Source organism: Aegilops tauschii, chromosome 5 (genome assembly GCF_002575655.3).
Source record: "Aegilops tauschii subsp. strangulata cultivar AL8/78 chromosome 5, Aet v6.0, whole genome shotgun sequence".
Classification (NCBI taxonomy): Eukaryota; Viridiplantae; Streptophyta; class Magnoliopsida; order Poales; family Poaceae; genus Aegilops; species Aegilops tauschii.
This window is the reverse complement of record NC_053039.3, coordinates 508,506,635-508,531,685: the sequence shown is the minus strand read 5'-3', so window position 1 is coordinate 508,531,685 and position 25,051 is coordinate 508,506,635. Positions and strand designations below refer to the sequence as shown.

At 47.6% G+C, this 25,051-nt stretch overlaps 1 long non-coding RNA gene across 1 annotated transcript; it reads left to right on the top strand.

Moving 5' to 3' along the window:
• Positions 1-5,153: 5,153 nt before the first annotated feature.
• LOC120972433 (uncharacterized) lies at positions 5,154-8,624 on the top strand. Its single transcript, XR_005766780.2, has 4 exons — positions 5,154-5,465; positions 5,557-5,692; positions 7,102-7,221; positions 8,205-8,624. It is a non-coding gene; the product is annotated as an uncharacterized lncRNA (long non-coding RNA).
• Positions 8,625-25,051: the final 16,427 nt, after the last annotated feature.

Genomic DNA, 25,051 nt, shown 5'->3' with positions numbered 1-25,051 from the left:
AGTGTTGTGACACCTCCCTCTACAGCAGCTGCCGCCCGGCGACGAGGTCCCGTTGCTCCCATGGGCAGGTTGCAGGGCACGCCAGGCGAGGCAGAGGGCCGACATGGTGCGGGCGTGGGTGCGCGACCAGCTCTAGAACAAACACCGCCTGCCCAGGGACCTGCCGCTGTGCTACATCGGGGGGAAGGTCCTGTGCCAGTCCGACATGAACGCGCGGCGCGCCCGCTTCCTCTTCCCGCGCCGCGCATGCGCCCGCCTCGGCGCCTTCCTCTACCCTTCGAGATCACCGCGTGCGGCTTGAACACCACCGATCCCAAGCCGATTACTATCCCCGGGGTGAGGGCCGGGCCGACGACATACCCAGGCGTGTCCTTCTCCGTCTCCGTCAGCACCTGGCGCCGGGGTCTTGGCCAGTGCATGTCTGACCACCTGAAGCTGAACTAATTCCACCGCAACGACGCCACCGTCATCAACGGTAAGGGGTACAGGAGCTTCATGGTGGACTGCAGCCAAGAGGCCGGCGGCGGTGTCAAAGTGAGGGCATTCCGGTGGCCGCGTGGGATCCGTCCGTGCCTTCTGATCGCCAAGAAGGACGGCGTCGGCCCCGCCCGAAGCCCGTAAAATGTGTAGTTGGATCCTTTCGCTGGGATCTCATATTGCATATCAACTGTGTCTGCAGATGGTACTCTCCGGTCGGAGTGAGCTATAGCCTAGATCGGTCCCTTGGTCTTTGGTCATGTTGTTGTATCATATTGATCAGCTAGCTAGCTCTCCTTAATTATGTTGCAAGTACAATTCTGATTATTAGTGCAATCTTTCTATAACACTGTACTTACACTGCTAGGTGAGACAGCCTTCGGTTTCACAATCGTAGCAAGGAATGGCGTGCATAATTGTACATGTTTAACATTTTCCAAATACATGTTGTTTAAATACGAGCTGCCTACTTTTTTTCATATACATTTGTATATGTTTTGTATATATCTAAAACATTTTTAACACAATTAACATTTGTCAAATACTCCTACATGATTAACATGTTTTTGAGCTTTTCTGGAGTACGTGTTAAATATTTTCTGAATACACATTAAATTAACTTTTGAAATGATACAAAACATTTTTCAAACTATGTGAACATTTTTTAAATCGTATAAACATTTTTTTATAAAATGTCATAAATATATTTTCGAAATGCATGAACATAGTTTTAATTGTAACGTACATTTTGTTCGAATGCTATGATTTTTTTCTGAATTACAGAAACATCCTTTATAAAATGCCACAAACATATTTTTGAAATGCGTGAACATACTCTGGCCTGATCTGCGCGTGCTCGGTTCGTCCGAAGGAAGCCTAGCCGTGTCTGCCCCACTACGTTGCGAAACCGAAGCCCTAGATACATTGTCCTCCACCGTCTGTCTTGCACCGCGCCGTATGTATATACTCTCTCTGGTACTCTTTACTCCGCGTATGTTGATTTGGGTGAAGTCAAACTTTGCAAAGTTTGACCAAATTTATTTTTAAAAATATCAACACCTACAATATTAAATATATGAACTATGAAACTACATTTCATAACAAATCAAACAATATTGATTTGGCATTGTGAATATTGAAACTTTTGTCTATAAGTTTGGTCAAAGTACAGATACTTTAATTTCGAAGATAACTTATATTCAGACTGAAAAGGACTGGCGGGGTACATATATAGTCGTACTGCCAGGTCATTTCCCCCAAAAAGCATTTCCCCTGTGCGACGGCGCTTACTAGCTAGCTTCGACCTCAAGTAACGGTGCTAGGGTAGTTTAATGTCGATCGAGGAAGGATGGCCAAGGGGCGGGGATCTGCGGGGACGTCGGCCTAGGGGCTTGACCTCGAGCTGGACCTTGGTCTGCCGTCCGTGCGGACGCGTTCGATCTCGACCTCAACGTCGACCTCGTGCTCTCTGCCGGCCCAATCCTGGTGGAGAATCTCGCCCTCGTCGTGTACGAGGGCCCGGTGGCGGTGGGCGGGGCCGACATGCTGGTGCCACCCATGGTGACCGAGAGTATTGCGGCGGACGTGGAGATGTTGGTCATCGTCGTCCACGAGGGCCCGGTGGGCAGGGACGGCACGGTCACCGAGGTCGTGGTTTTGGCCACGATGGACGACAAGCACGTCGAGGCCGGGCAGTTCGTTCGGGCCGGCATGGGCGTCGTTCACTGAGGTCGGGGTTTTGGCCACGCTGCACGACGAGCACATCGAGGCCGAGCAGATCGTCCCGGGCGGCAGCGCCGACTCCACCGTGCTGGCACTATGCCACCTCCCCCTGCAGCAGGTGCCGCGCCTAGCATGGGGATCCCGTTGCTCCCCTGGGCAAGCCGTGGCGCACACTAGTCAAGGCGGAGGTGGGCCGACATGGTGCGGGCGTGGGTGCGCGACGAGCTCCAGAACAAACACCACCTACGCAGGGACCCGCCACTGAGCTACATCAGGGAGAAGGTCCTGAGCCAGTTGGACATGAACCACACGCTTTCTCCTCCCGGCTCGCGCACACCCCGCCATCATGCCTCCATGTACGCCGCCGCCGACAGAGCCGAGCGTGTCCTTGTCCGTATACGCGAGAAGCTAGTGGCTAGTCTGACCGGCTGAAGCAGAACAAATTCCACCGCTGCAACTCCACCGTCATCAATGGTAAAGGCTGGGGTACATGAGTTTCATCGTAGACTGCCGCCTGAAGGCGGGCGATGGCGTCGAGGTGTGGTGTTCCAGTGGCCACCTGGGATCCGTTCGTGTCTTCTGATCGTGAAGAAGGACGGCGTCTGCCCCACCCGAACATGTAGAGTGTGTAGCCTTCCATCCTATCGCTCATACTGCATGTCAACTGTGTCTGGCAGTTGGTACTTTTGTTGTTGTTACTGTTTTTTCTTGTACGAGGAAGTTGTTATTGTATCGTAGTGAGCTAGCCTAGCGGTGGCTTGGTATTAGGTTTAGTTGTTGTATCTTAGTGATCAGATAGGTTAGGTTGCCGACACGAAACTGCCCTACCTAACCTAGCATCGTTACTCGAAGGAAGGGGGTGATCCGCAGGATGGGAGAGGAGCGACATGACTGTCTCGCGGGGTTGTTAAATTGTACTCCCTTCGTCCGGAAATACATGTCGGAGAAATGAATAAATATGAATATATCTAGAACTAAAATACATCTAGATACATCCATTCCTACGACAAGTATTTTCAGACGGAGGGAATATAACATTATCAAAAAGTGTTACACACATTTTTTTGAATTTCATGGACATTTACCAAATGTCACACGCATTTTTGCGAATGGTACATACTTTTTCTAAAAGTTGAGTGGACACATCCGTTGGGTCAGTGTTCGTGCGATAGGATTCGAGGGAAGGGGGCGATCCCTGGGATAGGAGAGGAGCGACGTGACTGGCTCGCGGGGTTGTGTGGCCGGATCACTGGCGTGGTGGTACTGCTTCATCCGTAGTGGGTGCCCGGAAGCTGCATCATCAGTAGCGCATGCCACTGCGTGGACCGAGGGCCGGTTGAGGGGTGCCTGATCCGCGTGGGCTTGCTTTTCGTTTGCATGTAGCCATGTCACGAAAACCTAAGATACAACATATAAAGACCTAGGGCAGGGCTGCATACGGCGACTCTCGACCATCCGTGCCTGCCACGCGGTATGTATATACAGACCGTATTCCTTTTTCTCTCTCAAAAGCATTTCCCCAAGTCATTTTTCACTCAAGTAACCCACGACGCTTACCTTCTCTTGAGTAACGACACTAGTTAAGGTAGGGTAGTTTCATGTCGAGGATGGCTGAGGGGCGTGGATCCGCGCAGACGCCATCGGGGGGCCTCGACGTTGAGCTGCATTTCGGCATGCCATTTGTGCTGATTGCCCATGACTTAGACCAAAATGTCGACCTCGCAGTGTTCGCCGGCCCGATCCTGATGGTGGCCGTCACGAACTTTGCCGGCCCTATCCCAGTGGCAGAGGTGGCAGAGGTGGAGGAGGGTAACGAGAACGATCTCGCCATCGTCGTGAACGAGGGCCCGATGGGTGGGTACGACGCGGTGACCCGGGTGGGGGAGCTTGGGATTTTGGCGTCGGCCGCCCGGACTGAGGTCCAAAGCGATCTTGCCATCGTCGTGTACGAGGGTCCGGTGGATGGACTATCAAACATGAAGCAATCTATCCATGTATCTCCTATACGATTTCCAAACCTCGGCGACACCTAAACTGAATACTATTGTACAACTTCTATCGTAACATGGTTTTGGTTTCGTTCGGGCCCAAATGAGGTCTTAGATATTGTCTTACGACATGGTAATCCCAAATTCTGAGTAATAAATAGTTATTTCGCAAAAAAAGTGTCATGTACATTAAAAAAATCATAAACATGTCCTAAATGTCACATGCATTTTTTTTGAATGTTACTAAAAATTTCTAAATGTTGAGCGGACATATCCGTTGGGTTAGCTTTCGTTTAATTGGATATGAGGGCTCCGTGGGATGGGAGAGGAGCGACGTGACTCGCTCACGGGTATCGTGCTCGCTCAGTTCGTCTGAAGGTAGCCTAGCCGTGTGCGCGCCACCCGTGCCACGGCGCTCACTAGCTAGCTTCGACCTCAAGTAGTTTCGCTCATGTTGATCGAGGAGGAGGATGGCCGAGGGGTGTCGTGGATCCGCTGTGATGGCCGTCGAGGGGCTAGACCTCGAGCTGCACCTCGGCCTACCGTCTGCGCGGATTGCGTTCGACCTCGACCTCAACGTCGACCTCTCCCTCTTCGCCGGCCCAAGAGAAGGTTTGTTTGGGTTCGACAGTTGTAGTTGGCCCAAAAGAAGTAATCCAGTCAAAACAAACGTCCGTTTGGTGTCAACGATTAGAGTTGGCCCAAGAGAAGAGACCAAAATTTGAGTCAGTACACAAGATCAATTCTTGTTGCAGTCTTCGAACCCGTGATATCATATCACAGCTAGGAACACTATAAGAAACCTGTTAATCCATAACGGAGTTCTGATGACAGTTTCGAAATTCGTCATGAACCGCCTAGTACAGACCCGCAAGCCCACTAGAGCCTAAAGCCCTAAACCTTTTCCCCCATATAAAAGCTAACCTTAAGACACTCCCTTCCGAAATCTCTTTCTCCATCCGCCGCCAGCACGCCTCGCCTCTCTTCGGCCCCGTCCTCCGCCTCCACCTCCACCTTTCCGCCCGAGATCCATGGCTACAGCGGTTGCACCGGCCCGATGTAAGAGGCGGCCAACCCTAGCCGCTATGGCGCCCCACTGCTGCTCACGACCTGGGCCATGGATCTGCGACACAGGCCTCCCTCCTTCTCCCAGGCGGCGCAGCTGCCTTGCCATCTGAAGATTTGGAGCAGCAAGCGCCGGATGAGGAGAGGACGACGACCGTGACATGCCGGAGGCCCGAGCTCGACCTCTCCGGCGACGTCAACGCCCCGCACAAGGTCCCTGCCTGCTTCCCCCCACCGTCTCCTCTCTCCTTCATTACTTCATTTTTTGTCCCATCCCCAATGAAAGTTTCTTGCTTCGATTCAGATCGGCAGGACATCTCCGCCTCTTCAGTTCAATGGAAGGCGACCACCGGGACCCCACGCTCTAGCCTGACGAGCTAGCCGAGCTCGATGGCCAGGTCCTCCGCCCCAACCACCACGATTCCGCAGAGAACAATAAGGTTGACCCTTCTCGCTCTGTTCTTCATTTCTTTCTAAGTGATTGCTACTCTGCTCAAGCGTAGTTCTCCAGGGGCTATCCTTTTCTCTTGGACTGAACCTGGCACAGAAAATGTGGCCACTTTGTTTCCTGGTACTCGTAAGCTACAGCCAACGAGAGATAGTAGGCTGCGTTTGGGAGCCAAAGTATTTTTGTAGTTTTTAAGTACTGGTATCTCTAAAACCGTGGTCTTTTTGTAGTATATAGAAAAGAGGTCCCGATCTCTTTTCAAAAAACTGAGAAACGCTTGCTGGGTTGTCACTCTGTCCATCGACACCTGTGACACAAAAAATCGATAGCTAGCCGATCCATCTATCCGGCTAGAGGGGCGCACGTACTCATACAAATGACTACTTAGTGCCGGCTGAAAACACATGCACACAGAGGTGATTCTAACAGGGGTGTATCACTCCAGATCACTTTGATGTCTTTGACAGGTCTGTGAGCAGCCGTATGGCGCTGGCAAGGACGGACGAGCGGCAGATGTGGACTTGCAGTGCATGTCGTAACTAGCTTGCTCTTTGATTGATTGCAAGAGATAACTCTACTACTACTACAGATCCTTCCTACCATCTAGGAGAAAACATGCCAGTGCAAGGCTGCATGCATACGGTGGCCATTAGCACGAGTTGATCCATGAGTGTAGCTAAGTATGCATGCAACAACGTAACAATCTGTGCAAACCAAATAAAACTGAGCAAAACTGCCACTTGCCAAACACCTCGGCGGTTTTATCGAAACTGAGAAAATCTATGTTTTTCAGAAACTGGAGTATTTGTTGCCCATCTATTGAAATACTGAGGTTTTGGAATACTATGGTTCTGGAAAAAAGGTGTTGCCAAACTAGGCCGTACTGTTTGCTATTTCCTGTTTCTTCTCTCACCATGAGAGCACTAGCAGTGTAGAATTTCTGAGATCCGCTAGTTAGTTAAGCAACTAATAATTTAATAATTAAATGCCCATGAGATGCTTCTGTTGGTTCCTTGGATTTTTCTTGTTTGTGGAATAAAAGTAATTCATTAATCTCACTCAATCGATTGACCAAGAGTAAGATTGTTAACTAGCGCTGCTATTACACTGCTTCTCTGTTATATATTTGTGCAAACTTTCTATCTGATATCATCATTTTGTTGATCAGTCCTCCTAGCCTACTCTTGCTCTTGCGCTAATTACATACAAGTTCAGCGTCAGATCCCTGAAATGTACTTATTACCATCATTTGGTTGCAGCAAATAGTACATATTTTGTTCATCGCACCTTGTCGTACTCACCTATATGGTATTATTTGCTGCCATCTTTGATTGTAACAATTGGGTTTATTTACTGTTATTCTTTAAGATTTTTCTCATGCTAGTTTTCTGATTTTTCTAGCCTGAACAGACTCTAACATCGGTTTTCGTGGAGACAAAACGAGAAGCTGATTCATTGGGATATTGGCTATACAACAGAGGTTTCCTTGCAACGGCGATCCATGGTGACAAAACACAGGAGGTAAATACATATTCCGAACTCTTCTGTCATTGCCTAACTTTTTCGTTAGCAGCAATATAAAACTGCAAAGGCAACACATTATAGCTAATACCTAATATTTTAGTTTGAAATATCTGCCATGCTGTTTTAACACTGGAAGCTCAAGAACAAGATACATTTTTCTGAGCATGCTATATACTTGTATGAGTTACAGATTTGATAAGTATCAAGGATGTATCTAGCTTAAGCATATGTACAGCTCTTGTTATACCTATGGCCCTGCTTGGAGTATCTCTGCTAAGATTTTAGCTAGTTTCATACCTCGTGCCCACCTGTTCTGTATATTAAGAAAGAAAAGTAAATGTCAAACTGTATGTATATGCCAGAGTTGCACATGTAATAGAGACATGTGCTCACAGATTGCTGCTAGTCTATTTCCTGTAACCATGTAAATAGATTATTTGTTACATGGCACTCCTTTGGCATTTTCTTAAAGTTGCTTGATCAGTCTATACCACTTAAACATGTTACGCATTGTTTACTGTTGTCAGCAGTTCGAGATGAACTTGCAGCATAAATATTTGAGTTTCATTTGTAAACTTGTTGACATACGAACATTTGAAGTTTACGCTGCCCGGTTCGATGATCAGAGGCTTCACGTCATGCATATGTTTGTTAGTGAAATATTCTAGGTATGACGACAAAATGATAGCTGCCTTCAAGAGGTCCGACAAGAACCTGAATGACAACCTCAATGATATAGTACTTAGTTCTCTGACGTGTGTATTACTTTGTCACTTGACACATATTTCTTTTGATAATTTTTTAAGAAACCTCATGTTTACTCTTATTTTATAGTAGATACATTGTTATTCTCATTTCTAGGCACTATAAGATTTAAGATTTTTGGACAACATGTAATTCATTTTTATATTTGTTGTAATTATATTATTTCTACTATCTGTTCATATCTACAATTATCTAAGGTTCTTGTAAATATGCAGGTAAGATTGGGAAGTGAGCTACTTATTGGTGCTGCTCATCACAATCAAACATGATGGTTGCCATCAGGAGGGCCGACAGCAAGAACCTAAATAACAGCCTCAATAGTTTGTATGATCTGTTGATGTAAAATGAATTGTACTCATGATGTGTGATATATTTTGTCAATATTCAATGCAAGTTATCTTTTTTTTGAGGATTTTATAAGTGCTATGATGTAGATACATAGAGCAGGCTGCATACTGGTTGAACTGTGTAATGTTGTACACTTAACAAATATTTTCTCTTGGACCAAAATTGCCATTAGGCTTTGTGTAACACATTGTGCTCAAAATTGGGCCGAAAGAAATGGTTAAATGTGCTCATCCATGATGAATTTTGTGACGAAAAATAATATCCACGTAGGTAGACACGTCATTCTAATTGGTCAATCAAAATACTACATGTGTTAGTTCATGACGTATTGTTCCGTCACAATGGATTGGGCCTGGGCGGCCTGGGACAGATCCATGACGGACAAGAATCGTCATGTAAGGTGTGCTGTAAAATTATGACGCGATATACATGACGGATTTCAAATCTCTCATGTACAGGCACCCATCACAGTTTTTCACTAATCCATGACAGTTTTTCACTAATCCATGACGGATCAGGACTGTCATGTATTAACATATTTCTTGTAGTGGAATCACGTCAACGGATGTTCAGCAACATACTTATTCAGATATAACAAAGTGTACTACGTATATTGCAGAAACGACAAAGTCTACTCATTCAATCCACGGCCTAGAAAGCCATCTAAGTCCAACACATCCATCCGTTGGGTGGGTGAGCGAGCGGGTACTGGTAGCCATGTGCGCTGCGCGCCGTTCCGTCGCGAAACCCTAGCCACCCTCCATCCTGCGCCGCGCGCACCGTATGTATATACATACGGCGTATTGCCAGGTCATTCCACCCCGATACAATCCCCTCATGCCACGGCGCTCACCACCTACCTAGCTTCCATCTCGAGTAGTAACGGTCGGCGCTAGGGCAGTGTTGTCCATGGAGGAGAATGGTCAAGGGGCGTCGTGGATCCGCGGGGATGGCGGCCGAGGCGCTTCACACTTTTAACATTTGTTTACATGATTAACTTGTCTTTGAACACTTTTGGACTACATGTTACATAGTTTTCGAATACACATGGAATTATTTTATCAAATGATACAAAATATTTAAATAATGCGAACATTTTTTTACATTGTTAATTATTTTTTCTAAAATGTCACAAGCATATTTTTGAAGCGCTTGAGCATAGTTTTAAATGTAATGTACATTTTCTTTGAATGCTATGATTTCTTTATTTTGAATTACACGAACATGTTACATTGTATAACATTTTTATAAAGTGTCACGTACATTCTATGTCCATGTGTCAGCTATCGAACCCTTCAAATCATCCATTCTATTTGGGGATCCTGACCGGAGGATACAATAGAAGTGATAAAAAAATGTATCGGGTATCACATCTTCTGATTTTGAGGAGAAATACCTGGGTGAGCCGACACCTGATGGTTGATTGACTAAGGGTAAGCTTCAAAATTTGCAAGTTAAGTTGAGTAAGTGCTTGTTTTCTTTTGATGGGCATCCTACACAGGCTGGCAAAGAAGTTTTGATTAAGTCAGTTGCTGAGTCAATCCCTACCTTTATTATGAGTGTGCTCAAGCTCCCATTTGGTGTTTGTGATGACCTGAACACGTTTGATTCGCAACTATAATTGCGGAGCCGAGAAAGGTAAAAGGAAAACTCACTAGTACGCTTGGCATAAGATGACCCTGCCGAAGTCACACGAGGGCCTCGGGTTTAGGGATTTTTGAATCTTCAATCAAGCTCTGATGACGAGACAAGCCCGGCGCCGCAGAAGTGGAGACGAAGGGCCCTCGTCTTGTACGAGGGCCCGGCGGCGGCGGCCGGGGACAATGTGCCGGTGCCGCCCGTGGTGACCGAGGGCGTTGCGGTCGCCAGCGTGGAGATGGGGGCTGTCGTCGTCTATGAGGGCCCTACGGCCGGGGACGGCACGATGACCCAAACCGGGGTTTTGGCACCTCCCTCTACAGCAGCTGCCGCCCGCGCGACGAGGTCCCATTGCTCCCATGGGTAGGTTGCGCGGCACGCCAGTCGAGGCGGAGGGCGGACATGGTGCGGGCGTGGGTGCGCGACCAGCTCTAGAACAAACACTGCCTGCCCAGGGACCTGCCGCTGTGCTACATCGGGCGGAGGGTCCTGTGGCAGTCCGACATGAAAGCGCGGCGCGCCCGCTTCCTCCTCCCGGCCCGCGCATGCGCCCACCTCGGCGCCTTCCTCTACCCCGTCGAGATCACCGCGTGCGGCTTGAACACCACCGATCCTAAACCGATTACTATCCCCGGGGTGAGGGCCAGGCCGAAGACATACCCAGGCGTGTCCTTGTCCGTCTCAGTCAGCAGCGGGCGCCGGGGTCGTAGCCAGTGCATGTCTGACCACCTGAAGCTGAACTAATTCCACCGCAACGACGCGACAGTCATCAACGGTAAGGGGTACAGGAGCTTCATGGTGGACTCAGCCAAGAGGCCGGCGACGATGTCGAAGTGAGGGCATTCCGGTGGCCGCGTGGTATCCGTCCGTGCCTTTTGATCGCCAAGAAGGACGGCGTCCGCCCCGCCCGAAACCCGTAGAATGTGTAGTTGGACCCTCTCGTTGGGATCTCATATTGCATGTCAACTGTGTCTGGCAGATGGTACTGTCCGGTCGGAGTGAGCTATAGCCTACAGCGGTCCCTTGGTCTTTGGTCAAGTTGTTGTATCATAGTGATCAGCTAGCTAGCTCTCCTTAATTATGTTGCAAGTACAATTCTGATTATGAATGCAATCTTTCTATAACACTGTACTTACACTGGTAGGTGAGACAGCCTTCAGTTTTACATTCGTAGCAAGGAATGGCGTGCATAATTGTACACGTTTAACATTTATCGAATACATGTTTTTTAATACGAGTTGCCTACTTTTTTTCATACACATTTGTATATGTTTTGTATATATCTAAAATATTTTTAACACAATTAACATTTGTCAAATACTCCTACATGATTAACATGTTTTTGAGCTTTTCTGGAGTACGTGTTACATATTTTCTTAATACACATTAAATTAACTTTTGAAATGATACATAACATTTTTCAAACTATGTGAACATTTTTTATATCGTATAAACATTTTTTTATAAAATGTCACAAACATATTTTTGAAACGCATGAACATAGTTTTAAATGTAACATACATTTTGTTTGAATGCTATGATTTCTTTCTGGATTACACAAACATCCTTTATAAAATGCCACAAACATAATTTTGAAACGCATGAACATAGTCTGATCTGCGCGTGCTCGGTTCGTCCGAAGGTAGCCTAGCCGTGTGTGCCCAACTACGTTGCGAAACCGAAGCCCTAGATACATTGTCCTCCACCGTCCGTCTTGTGCTGCGCCGTATGTATATACTCCCTCCGGTACTTTTTACTCCATGTATGTCGATTTGGGTGAAGTCAAACTTTGCAAAGTTTGACCAAATTTATTTTGAAAAATATCAACACCTACAATATTAAATATATGAACTATGAAACTACATTTCATAACAAATCAAACAATATCGATTTGGCATTGTGAATATTGAAATTTTTGTCTATAAGTTTGGTCAAAGTACAGATACTTTAATTTCGAAGATAACTTATATTCAGACTGAAAAGGACCTGAGGGGGTACATATATAGTCGTACTGCCAGGTCATTTCCCCCAAAAAGCATTTCCCCCGTGCGTCGACGCTTACTAGCTAGCTTCGACCTCAAGAAATGGCGCTAGGGTAGTTTAATGTCGATCGAGGAAGGATGGCCAAGGGGCGGGGATCAGCGGGGACGACGGCCTAGGGTCTTGGCCTCGAGCTGCACCTTGGTCTGCCGTCCGTGCGGACCGCGTTCGGTCTCGACCTCAACATCGACCTCGTGCTCTTTGCCGGCCCAATCCCGGTGGAGAATCTCGCCCTCGTCGTGTACGAGGGCCCGGTGGCGGTGGGCGGGGCCGACATGCTGGTGCCGCCCGCGGTGACCGAGAGTGTTGCGGCGGACGTGGAGATGTTGGTCATCGTCATCCATGAGGGCCCGGTGGGTGGGGACGGCGCGGTCACCGATGTCGTGGTTTTGGCCATGATGGACGACAAGCACGTCGAGACCGGGCAGATCGTTCGGGCCGGCATGGGCATCGTTCACTGAGGTCGGGGTTTTGGCCACGCTGCACGACGAGCACGTCGAGGCCGAGGAGATCGTCCCGGGCTGCAGCGCCGACTCCACCGTGCTAGCACTATGCCACCTCCCCCTGCAGCAGGTGCCGCGCCTAGCATGGGGATCCCGTTGCTCCCCTGGGCAAGCCGTGGCGCACACTAGTCAAGGCGGAGGTGGGCCGACATGGTGCGGGCGTGGGTGCGCGACGAGCTCCAGAACAAACACCACCTACGCAGGGACCCGCCACTGAGCTACATCAGGGAGAAGGTCCTGAGCCAGTTGGACATGAACCCGCGGCACACACGCTTTCTCCTCCCGGCTCGCGCACACCCCGCCATCATGCCTCCATGTACGCCGCCGTCGACAGAGCCGAGCGTGTCCTCATTGGTAGAAAATGGGCCTTTAGTCCCGGTTCGCAAAGGCCATTAATCCCGGCTGTGCAACCGGGACTAAATATGCGCGACTAAAGCCCCCCCCCCCCCCCCCCTTTAGTCGCGCCTCTTACGAACCGCGACTAAAGGCCCGTCCACGTGGGCGCCAGGAGTCCGTCGGGGAGGAGGACCTTTAGTCCCGGTTCTCGTGGCTAACCGGGACTAAAGGCCTCCTCCGCAGGTTTGGGGTTTTAGCCCCCTAAACCTGGTTTCTTTTTAATTTGTAGTGTTTTATTTCTTTTATATTTTATTTTGTGTTTTATTTTAATTTTGATGAAGTTTCAGTACACATATTCTACGCTACTATATACATGCATATGAAATTTCAAACAAGAAGAATTCAAGAGGAATATATAATATATATTCAATCTCGGGTGACCATATACAACTTCGAACAAGTTTCCATACACAATTAGGATGGATGACCATATACAACTTCGAACAAGTTTCAATCTCGGCTATGCATATAAATTTCTTCGTCCTCGGTATAGTGTTCTCCTTTAGGATTGATGACTTCCCTCATAAAAAATCCTGCTAATTCATCTTGAATTGGTCAGAAGCGAGCTTCTGGACTAAGCCTCCTCCGCAAGTTATCCGTCGCCTTCCGCACGCTATCCGATGCCTTCCGCTCAGAGGTGTGACTCCGAATGTTCTCACAAACATAGTATCCACATAGATTGGTCCCCGATGGCTGCTTATCCACATTAACTAACCTTCTAAAATCTAGCTCATGTTTGAATTCACCGACAATTTCTTCTGAGAACCGTCTCCAAACCCTACAGGGCAAAGAAAATTAAATATACAAGGGAGTTATTAGTTACTTGATATTAGGAAATGAACGAAAGAGACCGATCGATATAGAGCTCAAATGATTGAAATAATTAATTTTGCAGCATTTTTCTCATGTCGGCCCAACGCTTTGGATCCGAATCCATAGAGTCCAAGATTAGAACTCTGGAGGTGTGAAGTTCAATATTTAGCAGAATCCAGTGGAACCTGCGGACACGTTACATGCACAGTCATGCATAACTCATCGATTAGACATACCATGCATGGAGTAAACAAAAGAGAATGGGCACAAGAGAGAAACACTCACCCAAAATGGTAAGGAAATAGAATATGACTTTTGAGTTGATGCTTTCTAAGAAACTTGTACAAGTCTTTCTCCATGTCTTCGGGGTGATTTTGTAACACATGTCCATTAACGATATGTGGGTCAATGAACCCAACATCATGGATGTTTCTTATTTTGCATTCCCAAATCTTCAATCTGCATAATAGCGTACGCAACAATATAGTTAGGACAATATATATATATATATATATATATATATATATATATATATATATATATATATATATATATATATATATATATATATATATATAGTGCAGGCAATGAAGAACGAGATGAGGTAGAAATAAATCACTTACAGAACGTAGCAACTCAGGATAGATTTGTCGAGCTCGCGCAGATTAAACAGCTGGAACAATTCACTCATATGAACTTGTACAGAGTACCGTTTGGTGTGATGCTCCTCTGTAACATCCGCATAAATATATTCTTTGTCGGCCCATGTTATGAATTGCTTGTACCAACGTAGCAGATTTCGCATTTGTGGTGGTAGACTCTTTTCCCGCGCAGGCTCGACGAGAGGCCCATTCCGCACATATTGTAATGCTATCTCACATACTGGCGCATCCTCAAGGCCTAAGAAGGCACGAAGAGTCAAACCCATCTCGGACGCTTGTTTCATGGCACTCGCTACAGTCAATCCAAGTGCTGCCGCAGCTGCTATGATCTCGGGGTCCTCTTCCGGACCGGCTTTCACTATGAGCGGGGGGTTCGATTGTTTATTCTGCATCCCGAGCTGGTCAACTTGTTTCCCGCTTTTTTTACTTTCTTCTTTCTCCTCCTTCAATATTTTTGCTTGCCTACGAAGTTCATGTCCATAGTCGTCAGGCATATTCAGCTCGGCTTGGGACGGTGTCGTCAAAAAATCCTTAGCCCACTTCGTTTGCTTCTCAGTGAATACTTGCTTGGGCTCAGGCTCTTTTTTCGCCTTCGTATCCGCCTTCCATTTCTCATAATGAGCAGAAGCGGCCAATTTGGTTTCAGCTTCACTAAGTTCCCAAGGCCTTGGGAGGAGAGGCTTCAGTGATGGCTCCGGTACCCTTGTGGTCTTAGGTACATAAGGGTCCGGGTTAATAGTCCAGGAGCGGGTTTCCTTGCTGTCCGCCTGCTTCTGCTTCTTCGCCGGAGGTGGATTGGGGGGCGTCGTACCCGCCGGAGGAGGATTGGGGGGCGTTGTACCCGCCGGAGGAGGATTGGGGGGCGGCGGCTGCTTACCCGCCGGAGGTTGTGGATCGGGGGACGGCGTCGAATGGCGTGAAGGAGGTGTAGGTGAACCACCACGACCACCACCACCACCGCCACCACCACCACCACCACCACCATCGGAGGGGGGTGGACTTGTTAGCCTTGGCGCCTCGCCTGGAAACACTATGTACTTCTTTTTCCATAGAATTATCTGGCGCTTGACATCTCCAAGTCTTCTCTCCCCTTCGGGTGTAGCTTTGTCAATCTCCAGGTCCTCAAACTCTTGGACTATATCTTCCACCGTGACACGAGCATAGCCATATGCAATGGGGTTGTTGTGGTGGAGTGCTCCAGGTGTATAGGGTAAAGCACTGCCGGTAGCTACCTTCGTGGAAACGTTCCCCACGGGATAATGCAGACCACATTCTTCCATCTCCTTTACATCATCCACGGGGTAGTGAGGCTCCGGTGCACGAATCTCGATCATCGGTGCATTAGCACCAGGCGGGGCATCCGTGGAAGCCACGCTGCTTCTCCGCTGCTGGCTTCCGTGAGCCGCTTCATGATCTTCATGCGGCCCTGCAGCCGATTTTTCTTTTACTAGTTCATGCACGGTCTGCTTCTACTCATGGAGTTCCGATGCAAACTTCGCCAAAAGATCTGCATCCCGGTCCGTCTTTCTCTTACGGCTTCTGTAACAGTACGGTTCATTGTCCTGGGAAAACCCTACTTTCCACGGAATTCTGCCTTTGCCTCCTACACGTCCTCTGTGTTCATCATTCCCGAGGGCTGTTGTCAGTGCGTCTTTCTCTCTGTTGAACTTGATCAAGCCCTCTTGAGCTTGGGTCATTGCGTCAATAAGGGCTTGGGTGGGAGCAAACTTTTTCTTCCGGTGAACACACACCCCTGTCTCCGGGTCTAGCGATCCCCCATGCCCGTACCACCAGCTTTTGGCCCTTGGGTCCCATCCCTCTGTACCTAGAGGGATTCCTCGCACCCTCAGGTCCTCCTCCATCTTCTGCCACTTAGGCTCCGAAAGGCGGTATCCTCCTGGCCCCATAATATGATGGAACTTTTTCTTACTCGCATTATCCTTATTTTTTTCGATATTTCCTTGTAATGCTCCGATTTCTTTTGCCTCACAAATTCTGGCCAATCATCTTTCAGTTTCTCATGTTGTCCATTGAAATCCGGAGTCTTGCCCTTGTTGACATAGTCACGGGTTAAATTTTTCTTGAAGTTCCGGAATGCTTCGCCCATCTTCTGAAGAGCGAACTCTTTAACTAGCCTCCTCCTCTCACGTCCACCCGGAACCTCGTTACCGAATTCATCGACTTTGTTGTATTCCGGAGGTAGAATGAAATGTTCCATAAGCTTTCTCCAGCAATCCTTTTTCGTTCTCTTGTCGACAAAACTGAAACCAAGACGTGCCTTCTTTGGCTCCTTCCCTTCCTGGACGGTGATCGGGACGTTGTCTCTAACAACGACTCCGCACTGGTTGATAAACTTTGAGGTGTGCTGTAGGGGCTTGCCGGTTTCACTGACAAATCAATGGCATATGTTTCTCCTGTTTTCATCGCCTTGGATTTGCCACGCTTTGTCGTACTCGATCCGGCCGAGGGCTAAAAAAAGAAAGAGAGTCGCGCGCGTTAATACATATGTATTCACATTTCAGTAAGTTTGTATCACGAGAGGCTCAATGTATATATATACCTCGCCGGAGGTGGTTGCTACTTCCAATTCGAGATCGTCGTTTGTTGACGGTTGACCTCCGTCGACAATGTCCGTTCCTTCACCTTCTTGATCATCGACAATGTCTGTTCCACTGTCAAGGTTCAGAAAAGAAGAGACTACATCCTCTTCTTGCTCATATTCTGAGCCCGGCACATAAGGAATCTCGTTGTTTATGATGCCCATTAAATAACGGTCAGCCTCCGGATCCCTAAGCGGCTCGGCTCTATCGTCCGCCATATGTCACTCCTGCATGTAGTAAAAATTAATTAAGTATAAAGGAATTAAAAAATAAGATTAAGGGGACATAGAGGAGGAGCAGCTACGGTTGAATGATTAAGAGCTATTAAAAATTAAAATTGATGTTTTTCCTTTTCTTTTTCCTTTTCTTTTTCCTCTCTGCTCTCTCTTTCCTTTTCTTTTTCCTTTTCTTTTTTCCTTTATACAATTATTCCCAAATAAATTTCCTTTTCTTTTTCCTTTTCTTTTTCCTCTCTGCTCTCTCTTTCCTTTTCTTTTTCCTTTTCTTTTTCCTTTATACAATTATTCCCAAATAAATTTCCTTTCCTTTTTCCTTTTCTTTTTCCTTTTCTTTTTCCTCTCTGCTCTCTCTTTCCATTTGTTGACGGCAGGCGGCGGCGGGAGGCGGAGGACGGCAGGCAGGCGGCGGCGGGCGGCGGAGGCAGCGCGCAGGGGCAGGGGCAGTGGTGGCGGCGGCGCGCAGGGCAGGGCAGGGGCAGGGGCAGCGGCGGCGGCGGCAGCGCGCAGGGGCAGGGGCAGCGGTGGCGGCGGCGGCAGCGCGCAGGGGCAGGGGCAGCGGTGGCGGCGGCGCGCAGGGAAGGGCAGGGGCAGTGCAGGGCAAGGGCGGCGGTGTAGGGCAGGGGAAGTGGGGGGCGGCGGAGCTCACTGGGGGTAGGGCGTCGGCGTCGGGGCAGGGCGTCGGCGTCGATCGGTGTCGGGGCAGCAGCCTGGCGGCGTCGGCGTCGATCGGCGTCGGGGCAGGGCGTCGGCGTCGAGAGGAGAATGGGAGGTGGGGGAAAATTTACTAAGTGCTGTATATATAGACAGAGCATTAGTCCCGGTTGGGGACGCCAACCGCGACTAAAGGTACCCTTTAGTCCCGGTTGGGGACACCAACCGCGACTAAAGGTACCCTTTAGTCGCGGTTGGTCTCCCCAACCGGGACTAAAGGTTCTTTCGCGCCGCTTTCGTTCCCGCGCGGAAAGAGCCTTTAGTCGCGGTTCGTGTCACGAACCGCGACTAAAGGTCCTTTTTCATATACTTTTCATTTGAAAATCTTAAAATACAAATAATATATCAAAAAATTCAGAAAAATAAAACTAATTCATTTTAAAATCTTAAAAATAGAAATAATATATCAAAAAATTCAGAAAAATAAAACTAATTCATTTTAAAATCTTAAAAATAGAAATAATATATCAAAAAATTCAATAAAATAAAACTAATTCATTTTAAAACCTTAAAAATACAAATAATATATCAAAAATTCAGAAAAAGAAAACTAATTGATTTTAAAATCTTAAAAATAGAAATAATATATCAAAAAATTCAAAAAAATAAAACTAATTCATTTGAAAATCTTAAAAATACAAATAATATATCAAAAAATTCAGAAAAATAAAACTAATTCATTTTAAAAATTCAGACCAATTGTTTTGTTCTACATCCTCGATCCCTTGAAGGTTTGACAAAAGGTTTGATACATCATTCAGTTCATCGACCAAATACAGATCATCCGGATTCGCCATCGTACGTTTTAATTCACATGATCCATTCAACAAAGTTTGGTACAATAAATTATTACACATCAATTCTTCCCTTGTGTCCCTGCTTGCTTACGATTGTGCCGTATCCATGGAGCATCCTCATCATTTAACTTAATGCTTGGGTCAGTGTTCACTTTGAAGGGCGGAATTTCACCAAACATATTATAATCTTCTGACATGTCTGTCTTGTCCTCCACTCCCACGATGTTTCTTTTCCCTGAAAGAACAATGTGGCGCTTTGGATCATCGCATGATGTACTGATCGTTTTCTTATCTTTCCGTTTCCTCGGTTTGCTACTCATGTCCTTCAAATAAAAAACCTGAGCGACATCTTTGGCAAGGACGAATGGTTCGTCAAGGTAACCAAGATTGTTGAAATCCACCATTGTCATTCCGTATTGCTCGTCCACCTTTACCCCACCTCCTGTTAGCTTGAACCATTTGCACTGGAACAAAGGGACCTTAAAGGAGGGTCCATAGTCAAGTTCCCATATCTCCTCTATGTAACCATAATATGTGACCTTTTGCCCATTCTCGGTTGCTGCATCAAAGCGGACACCACTGTTTTGGTTGGTGCTCTTTTTATCTTGGGCGATGGTGTAAAATGTATTCCCATTTATCTCGTACCCTTGGAAAGTCGTTATAGTCGAAGATGGTGTCTTGACCAACATGTACAGCTGATCTCCAACATCATTGTCATTCATTAAATGTTTTCGCAACCAACTGCCGAAAGTCTCCATGTGGGCCTTTCTAATCCAGGATTCAGGCTTCCCCGGGTTGTCCGAGCGTAAAATATTCTTGTGTTGCTTGAAGTACGGAGCCACCAAGCTGGAATTTTGCAGAACTGTGTGGTGTGCTTCCGTCATAGAATGACCGTCCATACATATCGTTGATTTCCTTCCGATCGTGCCTTTTCCACTTAGTCTCCCCTCGTGCCGCGATTGAGGAATACCAATCGGCTTAAGGTCAGGAACATAGTCAATACAGAACTCAATTACCTCCTCATTTCCATAGCCCTTGACGATGCTTCCTTCTGGCCTAGCACGGTTACGAACATATTTCTTTAATACTCCCATAAACCTCTCAAAGGGGAACATATTGTGTAGAAATACAGGACCGAGAATGGAAATCGCTTCGACTAGGTGGAGCAGGAGGTGCGTCATAATATCGAAGAAGGATGGTGGGAACACCAACTCGAAACTGACAAGGCATTGGACCACATCGTTCTGTAACCGTGGTAGATCTTCTGGATTGATTACCTTCTGAGAGATTGCATTGAGGAATGCACATAGCTTCACAATGGCTACTCGAACATTTTCCAGTAGGAGCCCCCTCAAAGCAATCGGAAGCATTTGCATCATAATCACGTGGCAGTCGTGAGACTTCAGGTTTAGGAACTTTTTGTCCGCCATGTTTATTATTCCCTTTATATTCGACGAGAAGCCAGACGGGACCTTCATACTGCTCAGGCATTCAAAAAAAATGACCTTCTCTTCTTTGGTAAGAGCGTACCTGGCACGACCTTGAAACCATTCCGGATGCCGGTCATCTGGGTCTTTCAAAAGTTGCTGGTCCTGCCGTGCTTCCTTTGTATCATTTGTCTTCCCATACACGCCCAAGAAGCTTAGCAGGTTCACGCAAATATTCTTCGTAACATGCATCACGTCGATTGCAGAGCGGACATCTAGGACTTTCCAATATTCTAGCTCTCAAAATATAGATTTCTTTTTCCACATGGGTGCGTGCGCGTCAACTCCCCGCGGAACTGATTGTCCTCCAGGACCCTTTCCAAAGATGACTTTCAAATCCTTGACCATATCAAATATCTCAGCACCAGTACGTTCCGCAGGCATCGGCCGGTGATCTGCCTTGCCGTTGAAATACTTGCCTTTCTTTCTTACGTTATGATTTCGGGGAAGAAATCGACGATGACCCAGGTACACGTTCTTCTTACAATTACCCAAACGTACACTTTCAGTCTCATGTAAGCAGTGCGTGCATGAATTGTATCCCTTATTTGTCTGTCCCGAAAGGTTACTGAGAGCAGGCCAATCGTTGATGGTTACAAAAAGCAACGCTCGTAGGTCAAATTCCTCTTCTTTGTGCTCATCCCAGACACGTACACCAGGTCTGACCCACAACTGTAAAAGTTCATCAACTAATGGCCTTAGGTACACATCGATGTCGTTCCCGGGTTGCTTTGGACCTTGGATGCGCACTGGCATCATAATGAACTTCCGCTTCATGCACAACCAAGGAGGAAGGTTGTAGATGCATAGAGTCACGGGCCAGGTGCTATGGCTGGAGCTCTGCTCACCAAAAGGATTCATGCCATCAGTACTTAGACCAAATCTTATGTTCCTTGCGTCAGCTGCAAAATCTTTGAACACTCTGTCGATCTTTCTCCATTGCGTTCCATCAGCGGTGTGTCTCAACTCCCCGTCAGACTTACGGTCCTCTTTGTGCCATCGCAACGACTTGGCATGCTTTTTGTTCCTGAACAGACGTTTCAACCGTGGTATTATAGGAGCATACCACATCACCTTGGCGGGAACCCTCTTCCTGGGTTTCTCGCCCTCAACATCGTCACCAGGGTCATCGCCTCTGATCTTATAACGCAATGCGGTGCATACAGGGCATTCATTCAAATTCTCGTATTCACCGCGGTAGAGGATGCAGTCGTTAATGCATGCATGTATCTTCAGAACCTCTAAACCTAGAGGGCAGACAACCTTCTTTGCTTCGTACGTACTGGCGGGCAACTCGTTATTCTTCGGAAACATATTCTTCAACATTTTCAGCAAATTTTCAAATGATGAGTCAGCTACACCTTCCTGTGCCTTCCATTTTAGCAAATCTAGTGTGCAGCCCAGCTTTTTCAGACTATTATCGCATCCTGGGTACAACGACTTTTTGTGATCCTCTAACATGCGATCCAAATTCTCCCTCTCCTTGTCAGTTTCGCAGCGTCTCCGTGCATCAGCAATGGTCCGACCAAGATCATCAGCGGGCTCATCATGTGCCTCTTCTTCACCTTCACCTAACCCTTCCCCACCTTCAGCATCATCCTCCATGAAATTATCACCGAAATGATCATGATAGTTGTCATCGATATCATCCCCTTCTTCATCTTCTTCCATTCTAACCCCTCTTTCTCCATGCTTGGTCCAACAATTATAGCTTCGCATGAAACCGTGCCGAAGCAGGTGCATGTGAACGTCTCTTGAGGAGGAGTAACCCTTCTGATTCTTACAGACAGCACATGGACAGATAATAAAACCTCGCTGCTTGTTCGCATTTGCCACTACGAGGAAATCTTTCAAACCCGTAGTGAACTCGCCGGAGAGTCGGGGACCGTACATCCATTGCCGATTCATCTGCATTATTATTATATAAAGTATATAATTAACCATCATGCATTTGTTAAACTAACTAGCTAGAAATAATACAAATTAAACAATGAACTACACACATGCATATTTTATCAATGACACATGAAAGGTTCAAGTTGCTAACCGCGATCGTGGAGGAAAAATAAATGAGAAAGCTCAAGTGTGGCTCGGACACTTCATATCATGTTTGTTTCATGCTCTCGGGCATCTCATCGAACACCTTGTGTGCATAGGAGGAACCAAAAGCAAACCCACCACCCCCCTTCTGAATTGTGGCTAAGTGAAGTGAGCTGAGTCCTATATATAGGGATGGGCCTTTAGTCCCGGTTGGCCTGGCCAACCGCAACAAAAGGCCTTCGGGCCAGCCTGAGGACCTTTAGTCCCGGTTGGCCAGGCCAACCGGGACAAAAGCCCCTCCCGTCCGCCAGCTGTCGACCGAGCGTGCTGGGCCCAGATAGTTGGTCGCGGGTCTCCTCCCGAACCGCGACTAAAGACCCCTTTGGTCGCGGTTCGATTATTTTAGGGACTAATGGTGGCGTATGGAAGCCTCTGTTTCTACTAGTGCCTTGTCCGTATACGCGAGAAGCTAGTGGCTAGTCTGACCGGCTGAAGCAGAACAAATTCCACCGCTGCAACTCCACCGTCATCAATGGTAAAGGCTGGGGTACATGAGTTTCATTGTAGACTGCCGCCTAAAGGTGGGCGATGGCGTCGAGGTGTGGTGTTCTAGTGGCCACCTGGGATCCGTTCGTGTCTTCTGATCGTGAAGAAGGACGGCGTCTGCCCCACCCGAACATGTAGAGTGTGTAGCCTTCCATCCTATCGCTCATACTGCATGTCAACTGTGTCTGGCAGTTGGTACTTTTGTTGTTGTTGTTACTGTTTTTTCTTGTACGAGGAAGTTGTTATTGTATCGTAGTGAGTTAGCCTAGCGGTGGCTTGGTATTAGGTTTAGTTGTTGTATCTTAGTGATCAGATAGGTTAGTTTGCCAACACGAAACTGCCCTACCTAACCTAGCATCGTTACTCGAAGGAAGGGGGTGATCCGCAGGATGGGAGAGGAGCCACATGACTGTCTCGCGGGGTTGTTACATTGTACTCCCTCCGTCCGGAAATACATGTCGGAGAAATGAATAAATATGGATGTATCTAGAACTAAAATACATCTAGATACATCCATTCCTACGACAAGTATTCTCGGACGGAGGGAGTATAACATTATCAAAAAGTGTTACACACATTTTTTTGAATTTCATGGACATTTTCCAAATGTCACACGCATTTTTGCGAATGGTACATATTTTTTCTAAAAGTTGAGTGGACACATCCGTTGGGTCAGTGTTCGTGCGATAGGATTCGAGGGAAGGGGGCAATCCCTGGGATAGGAGAGGAGCGACGTGACTGGCTCGCGGGGTTGTGTGGCCGGATCACTGGCGTGGTGGTAGCTGCTTCATCCCTAGTGGGTGCCCGGAAGCTGCTTCATCAGTAGCGCATGCCACTGCGTGGACCGAGGGCCGGCTGAGGGGTGCCTGATCCACGTGGGCTTGCTTTTAGTTTGCATGTAGCCATGTCACGAAAACCTAAGATACAACATATAAAGACCTAGGGCAGGGCTGCATACGGCGACTCTCGACCATCCGTGCCTGCCGCGCGGTATGTATATAGAGACCGTATTCCTTTTTCTCTCCCAAAAGCATTTGCCCAAGTCATTTTTCACTCAAGTAACCCACGACGCTTAGCTTCTCTTGAGTAACGACACTAGTTAAGGTAGGGCAGTTTCATGTCGAGGATGGCTGAGGGGCGTGGATCCGCGCAGACGCCATCTGGGGGCCTCGACGTTGAGCTGCATTTCGGCATGCCATCTGTGCTGATTGCCCATGACTTCGACCAAAATGTCGACCTCGCAGTGTTCGCCGGCCCGATCCTGATGGTGGCCGTCACGAACTTTGCCGGCCCTATCCCAGTGGAGAACGTCGCGGTGGCAGAGGTGGAGGAGGGTAACGAGAACGATCTCGCCATCGTTGTGAACGAGGGCCCGATGGGTGGGTACGACGCGGTGACCCGGGTGGGGGAGCTCGGGATTTTGGCGTCGGCCGCCCGGACTGAGGTGCAGAGCGATCTCGCCATCGTCATGTACGAGGGTCCGGTGGATGGGCTATCAAACATGAAGCAATCTATCCGTGTATCTCCTATACGATTTCAAACCTCGGCGACACCTAAACTGAATACTAATTGTACAACTTCTATCGTAACATGGTTTTGGTTTCGTTCGGGCCCAAATGAGGTCTTAGATATTGTCTTACGACATTGTAATCCCTAATTCTGAGTAATAAATAGTTATTTCGCAAAAAAGTGTCATGTACATTTAAAAAAAATCATAAATATGTTCTAAATGTCACATGCATTTTTTTAATGTTACTAAAATTTTCTAAATGTTGAGCCGACATATCCGTTGGGTTTGCTTTCGTTCGATTGGATATGAGGGCTCCGTGGGATGGGAGAGGAGCGACGTGAGTCGCTCACGGGTATCGTGCTCGCTCAGTTCGTCTGAAGGTAGCCTAGCCGTGTGCGCGCCACCCGTGCCACGGCGCTCACCAGCTAGCTTCGACCTCAAGTAGTTTCACTCGTGTTGATTGAGGAGGAGGATGGCCGAGGGGTGTCGTGGATCCGCTGTGATGGCCGCCGAGGGGCTAGACCTCGAGCTGCACCTCGGCCTACCGTCCGCGCGGATTGCGTTTGACCTCGACCTCAACGTCGACCTCTCCCTCTTCGCCGGCCCAAGAGAAGGTTTGTTTGGGTTCGACAGTTGTAGTTGGCCCAAGAGAAGTAATCCAGTCAAAACGAACGTCCCTTTGGGGTTGACGATTAGAATTGGCCCAAGAGAATAGACCAAAATTTGAGTCAG